This window comes from Hipposideros armiger, unplaced genomic scaffold (assembly GCF_001890085.2).
Source record: "Hipposideros armiger isolate ML-2016 unplaced genomic scaffold, ASM189008v1 scaffold_44, whole genome shotgun sequence".
Lineage (NCBI taxonomy): Eukaryota > Metazoa > Chordata > Mammalia > Chiroptera > Hipposideridae > Hipposideros > Hipposideros armiger.
Window position 1 is genome coordinate 5,147,569 of NW_017731394.1, and position 7,816 is coordinate 5,155,384.

Here is a 7,816-nt window from a genome sequence, read left to right on the forward strand (position 1 = left end):
TATCTATCTATCTATCTATCTATCTATATCAATGGAATACTACTCAGCAACAAAAATGGAAATTACTGTTATCATTTGCAAGAACATAGGTGAACCTCAAAGTATTTACGCTGATAGAATGAAGGGTGACAAAAAACCAGTGTATTCAGTATGACTGTAGGTAAACCAAGTTCTAGAAAATGCCAATTAATCTATAGTGACAAAGCATAGCAGTGGTTCCCTTGGACAGGAGTAGAGGAGTGTGTTATCAGAAGCAGCCAGACACAGAGATTATGAAAAGTACATGAAAAAAAACTGGGGGGTGTATGATATTGTCATTCTGTTATTTATTGCACTACTTTCAGTGATTGTATTCATGTTAAAAACTATCAAATTATACACTTAGATATATGTAGTTTATTATGTGTTGATTATTTAGTAAAGTTTAAATAGAATAGGAAGTTTTCTGTTGTGAGGAAAGATAGATCAGTATAATGTAATAAGGATGAGTTATGATGGGAGTGGAACTTTTAATTTTTTGGTAACTATCTTAAGACATTTGAAAGGTAACATTTTTTTCCTTGAGTCCATCTTTGTGGTATCTCGATGAACACCTTAAAAATTCCCATAATGTCAAAATGGCTACTTAAATTCAGAGTAGCACATTTTATTCCAAGTTTTCAAATAATGTTTGTTTAATGTTTCCATGAGGCATAAAAAATTCAGTGACAACTATGATGAAATTATTTCAATGCAACCGTAAGTACATGAATAAAAATGCAGTTTGCAGATATGTTAAATGTTAAATAAACACTGAGGTTGAAATCAATTATTGGCTTGAAAGCGATTTTTCTAAAGCTAACTTTTAAAAAATATGAGCTCAATATGATGATATTCCTCAATGTTTTATTGGCATGGGGAGTTTGGCAATCTATTGGTATCAGAGTAAATTCTTGCTTCAGGCCGACTTCAATAAATCATTTCTCTAGAGCCCAGTTTTGCATATCTGGAAGACTTAGTAATTGTCATCAATAAGTAAAATGCTTATTATCAGTAAGGCAGAATTTAAATTGTATAATAAGAAAGAATGGGGAGAAAAACATTTTACTGTTTAATAACATATACAGAAAGGTTAAAGACATCCCAGGAATACATTTTCAAATGTAAACCTCAAGTTTATGTATATATTTTCCTTAATGATAATATTAAATATTCATAATGTTTTACAGTGAAAAGTCTATATATGTTACTCTCATTTGAACTAGTGAATATTAATAGATTAGTAAAACAAATCATATATTTCTGCAACATGTTATTTTTATACATAGGCTTTGCTATTTAAAAAATCTAATTGCTCTATGTTTTCTGTTTATCTCTCTGATAATTCTTTAGTCACTTCTGGTTTAAGTTTACGTGTAATTTTTCTTATTTTGTTAAGTGTGCTGGCTTTGTTGAACTGTCTTTTTATACAGCAGTGATCATAATTGCAGACTGAATGTAAGACCTCAATTTAAACTTTAAGAAATGCATTTATTGCAATAACTGGTATTTTATTTTTATTTTCTGATTTATTTTTTATTTTTTATTGGGGAACTGTGTTTTTTCAGGACCCATCAGCTCCAAGTCAAGTAGTTGTTTCAATCTAGTTGTGGAGGGCACAGCTCAGTGGCTCATGTGGGGATCGAACTGGCAACCTTGGTGTTATAAGCCTGTGCTCTAACCAACTGAGCTAACAGACCGGCCCACAATAACTGGTATTTTAAAGACAAAGTGTGATATATATAGAGGAGTAACATGTGACTCGAGTTCTAATCTCAGTTCAGTCTTTCACTAGTTACCTGGCCATAGAAGCCCAAATAACTTGTTTTTCTAACTTCAGTCTCCTTCCATGTAATATGAGCATAAAAATAGCTACCTGGCCAGGCTGTTACAAAGACAATGCTATGTGTAGAGCTTCTGATTCCGAGTTTAATGTAAATGGTCACCCTTGTTATTAACACCACATGCTTTTCCTCTGACAAACTCTTGGTTCTAAACTTAGCTTGGACACCATTGATAAAGGCCTCCTGATTTTGTCACATGTGACCTCCTCTCAGCTCCATGGCTTATTTCACTACAGCCACCTGGTTTTATTGTTCTTGAATAAGCCAGACCTGCTCCTGATGCTCAGAATGCACTGCCCCTAGGTATCACTTGGCTGACTTGTTTCTTCCAAAACTTTGTTCAGTTGTTACCTCTGACTTATATTCATGAACTGTTCCTTCCATCTTTGTAGCATCTGTGTACCAAAAGCAGCCTAATAACTTGTCTTATAAATAAAGAACTGAGTGAATGGACACACCAGATTTTCACTGTCTTACTTCCAATCAGTAAAATTGATCTTCCTTTGAAAAGAAAGTAATAAATACCTAAAATCGGAAGCTAAATCTGTAAGTTCAATATGAAAATGAATGTCCTAAGGGACCAAAAAATCATTATGTAAACTAGTAATTTTGTTTAGGGTGACCTCAGAGCACAGAAAAAAATCTCTGAGTGACCAAACTTAGATTTCACACAGCCAAAGAATATAATGTCATTAATTGACCCAAAGCTTTGATCTATTAAACATGTTATTCTAGGGATAGCAGCACAGTCCTATTCTGTAGTTCATGTCAGCAACAGAGGCTATGACTTCATTGTTGTATCAGGACATCCTAATTGTATAACAGCTATTTAATGTTTGTTGTTACAAATTAAGTTGTATGCAACCTGAGTTCAGATCAGAGCCGGTGGTTTCAATTTCTGCTATATCCAAGTATGAGAAAGTGAAAGACATATGGCCCACTTTATCAAAGCACCATAAACTGGATAGATGGAATCATCTAAATTTGGTAAATAAATACAAAGCCCTCCAAAGAGTAGGGCTCCTTAAGGTGACCGAGCCCCGTAGTTGCTTGAAAATTAAACGGTGATCCCCAGAGTTTCCACTCCAATTTGGCATCTTAACAAGTCCTATGTTTTCACCGAACTTTCTGCTGCTCACTGTCCCACTCATATTTGCCATAGCTTTTCCAACACTGGTTGAATGAAAAGTTATAGGCCTGGGGTGGGCAAACTATGACCCATAGACCAAATCTAACCACTCACCTGTTTTTGTACAGCTGTGAGCTTAGAATGCCTTTTTTATTTTCACATTTCAAAATGGTTAAAAATGTCAAAAGAAATATGATGAGTGAAAATTACATGAAATTCAAATGTTGATATCCATATAAAGTTTTACTGGGACACAACCATGTGTGTCTGCTTACATATTGTCTATGGCTACATTTGTAGTACAATGGCGGAGTTGAATATGTGTGACAGAGACTATATGGCCAGTAAAGCCTAAAATATTTGCTCTCTATCCCGTTAGAGCAGCGGTTCTCAACCTGTGGGTCGCGACCCCTTTGGAGGTTGAACGACCCTTTCACAAAGGGGTCACCGAGTACTCGTATGTGGGCGTATCTGCATGTGGGCCTGGAGACGGATAGAGGAGTGGTGTCTCGGTTCCTAAGACCATCGGAAAATATGTGTTTTCCGATGGTCTTAGGCGACCCCTGTGAAAGGTTGAGAACCGCTGCTTTAGAGAAAATGCTTGCTGACCTTTATTTTAGGCTATATTGTAGGTCCATACAGACTATTGTAGGTCCATACCGACTATTGCAACACAATTGCAGAGGCCATAAAATTATGTATTCATAAACCATTTTGTCCTGTAACTTCATTAGAACTATTACTCATTATCACACCTGTTCTATGTCTTACTTTAGCATTCAGAATTTGAACACCAATCCTGGCACTATACCACCTGATAGACTTAAAATTAGGACAATATTTTCTTCTATTTATCTTTAACTGTAGCTGCTTATATGACTCTATGATTGAAATAAGTCTAACATCCAAAACATGTGTTTATGGAGATTCTATAAGCAGCAGTGCAAATAATTTCATAGAAGTTTACACTAGCAATCATTTTATTAATTATACTAGTTAATGACTAGCTAATTATACTAGTCATCCACACTTTTTACTTACCCCATCATGATTCATGACACCTTACCTTAATATGACTTATTTCAACTCTGGTGGAAATGCATTTCTGGTCCCCTTTGCCTTGGGCTGCCTTTAATAATGAAGAGCCTTTCTAACACACTACATAATCTACTTCTTTATTTTACATTCATTGTTTACTACCTACTTCTCCAGCTGCTAAACTGTAATCTGCATGAGGGTGAGAATTTTTATCAGGTGTTTTGTTTCTTTTTTCTTTTTTTGTGGTTACTGAAGCATCCCCAGAATTTAAAATAATACCTGCAACATGTCAGGTGTTGACGATAGAATATTAAATAAATCTCTCTTCTGAAGCTTTTGTATCATTTCTGATAAAAGATGAGGAGACTCTCCTTTATTCTCAGAACATACTTATGCTGTAAGTATTTGTTTATATGTTGCCTTTCTCAGTATAACATGCAGTTTTTGAAAACAGGATATTTTTTCATTAATCTTTGTTTTCAAATAAGTGTTTCCTGAGAGAAAGGGTAAATGAATAAATAAATTTTGAAGCACTGAATTAATTGGCTTCTGAATCTAAGGTCAGAATTAATGTGCTGTATCTCATGCCTCCTTAAAAAGGTAAAAATACTTAATCAGTAGCAAAAATTGTTCTTAAAAAGATCTAAATGAGCCTCTGTATTTACCTTTATGAAACTCTAGGTTGGCTGATGGCATTTTGAGTGGGGGAATTAATTTTGTTTAACCAATATTTTGAAGCACCTACTGTGTGCAAGGCTGCCACTGAGGCTGGGGGCCCTGGGATAGCCCACACAACCTGCCCAGGATGAAGTCCACATAGATGGTGAACAGAGGAGTGTGGCTTTCCAGTATGTAATTCATTGCCAGAAACGAAATGAACTCCTGGAAACGGGAATATATTTTAAAATGTCCCTGAGAATCCTAGGTTGATAAATTAATATTGGCACTTTTCTCCTCTAAAATGTCAGCAACATGACTTGAAGCTGAGTTACTGTTTCAGTGAGAAAGCCCTCTACCCTTGCCTTGGCAGCTATCTTTTCAGGTGGAAAAGGTGGCAGGAAAATCTTGATTTTTATTATAATTGGAACTATTTGTGTTGCCTTGTACTCTTCTTGAGAAAAGGAGAGAAATAATCCAAGAAGGTATCATTTTTCAGGGAACAGAAAACATTGATTACATTTAGTAAGGAAGAATCGCCAAAGCCCCTGTTCGGGCTGTTTTTGCACAGCCCCCATTCCATTCACCCAGTTGTCCTTGATTTTGAGTCTTCTCACAGTTAACCATGCACAGCTTATCATAAATTAGAATGAATAGCCATTTAACTTGGTCACAAACCAAAGGATCATGCCATAAACCTAAGGGATAATGCCTGTGTAGAATAACAGTGGTTTCTTGAATTTATCTGTAAGTCTGCATGCTGCAGAGTTCCTACTTTGACCATGAAAACAGGACCAGTACATATTGTTATTGTCTTAAGTCAATTCTGGCTGCAATAACAAAATATCATAGACTGCTTGGCTTCGACAACAGGTTATTTATGGCTCAAAGTTCTGGAGGCTGGGGAGCCCAAGATCAAGATGCAGCTAGATTCTGTTCTTGGTAAGGGCCCTCTTCCTGGCTTGTAGAGACCTGCCTTCTCCTGTGTCATTACAGGGCATTTTCTCAGTGAGTGCTCTTATAAGGCCACAGATCCCATCATGAGGATCCTAACCTTATGCCCTCATCTAAATCTAATTACCTTTAAAGGCCCACCTCCAAATGCCATCACATTAGAGGTTAGGGCTTCAGCATATGAATGGGGGGAGGCACAACCATTAGGCCAATTAGTTATGTAGGCTGTGCTGTTCACAAACCTTACAGAGCAGGAGTCAGCAAACTCGAGCCTGCTACCCATTTTAGTAAATAAAGTTTTACTGCAATACAGTCATACCTGTTTGTGAACATGTTATCGGTGACTGCTTTTACACTTTAATGGCAGAGATGAGCACGTGTGACAGAGACTACATGGCCCACAAAGCCTAAAATAGTCACCGTGTGGCCCTTTCAAGAAAAGTGTGCTAACCCTTGCTCTGCATTACACAATTATCTGAGACCATCCTATAGGATACCCGTCATTCTGCTACTCTATATCAGTGCTTCTCAAAATTAAATGTGCATGTGGATCATCTAGAGAGCTTGATAAAACATAGGTTCCTGGGCTCCACCCCAGATAACCTGATTCAGTAGGTCTGGATGGGGGCCAGGGGTCTGCATTTTGAACAACAGTCCAGGTGCAGCTGATATTGCTAGTGCAGAGTCCATACCGCAGTAGCACAGCTCTAGAAAATCATTGTCAAGAAAACTGATATTCTCCAGTGTTTTTGCTCAGCTGGGAAAATTACTGTTTTACAAAATATTAAAATGTGTTGAAGGATTAGAATAGTTAAGATACATACTGTAATGATCCAGTAACAGTTTCAAATGATTACTTTTAATAGGGGAAAGATACTGTGCTTTACATATATTGCTTGATTAAATTTGATTTTCACAATTTTGACTTATTTCTCACAATATGTCAGTCAGGTATGTTATGATTTACATTTTATGGGAATAAACTGAGGCTTGGAGCGCTGAAGAAATTTGCTCAAAGCCACACACCAGAAAGTGGAGAAAATTGGATTCATAGCAAGGTCTTCTCACTCCAAATTCCATCCTTTTAATCCCTTTTCTATTAAAATGCTAAGCTATGATTCTTGGACATCTGACAAATTTGGCTAAAGAAAAGAACAGTTATGGCAATTTCAATCTTGAATAACTCTGCCTTCACTCCCCTTGTTTAGCATCTTTATCAATAAATCAGATGAACACATGGTAAGGGGTTACTATTTGGCAGGTATACTTCTAAGCACTTACAGATTTTAGTTGATTTGCTACTGACAATACCACTATATGTATGGCAGATTTATACCCTCCTCATCTCACAGATGAAGGAATTGATGAGTCACAGGTAGGAGGACATGTATTTTGTCTAAGGCCATGTCACAAGAAAATGACAGTAGCAAGGTTTGAGCCTAAAACTCTGTTCTTTTGATCCTAGTATGTACCTATGTTAACAGACGTCAGCATGCTGGAAGAGGCATGTAAAATGCTAAACATCAGGTTTATTGAAGTCTTCAGTATTTCTAATTCTAATTCAAGACTACTAATTATTTCCTCTCTGATCGAAAGGGCTTGAAGGTGAGCCACCCATACGACCTTCCTCTTGACATTGTAACTATACCCTCTAAGCTCTTAGGACGCCTATGCAGAAGGTCTCCTATGACCTACCCAGCTTGCTTTCTTATGTAAAGTTCTCTCACAGCTTTGCGATGCCCACCTTCCTGGTGGTTTGCTATACTTGTGGACTGGTAATTCTCTGCTGAGTAAAATACCCGCTTGTTTGTCCTAACTGCTGAGTATCTAGTGGATCCAATTTGCAGATTAAGAATTGTATGCATTGATATTTACATGACATAATAGTAGATAATGATTTTAAAAGCCTCTCCTAATGTGCAATGAGCCTATTCTTAACTAGCCTGAGTGCTTGTGTTTGGTACGTTGTCATTTGGTTAGCAAAAGGAACTGTAGATAAAGAAGTTTTATGTATTTAAAATGGCAGAAATAACCGGAGTGAATGGATTTCCCCTTTAAAATCTCTAGGGCTTACTAATTACTATTATTAAGAATTCATATGGCACTTTGGGTTTACACATACTTTATGGGCAGCAATTAACTATTTACCTGGGATATAATTATTGCTATTATTATC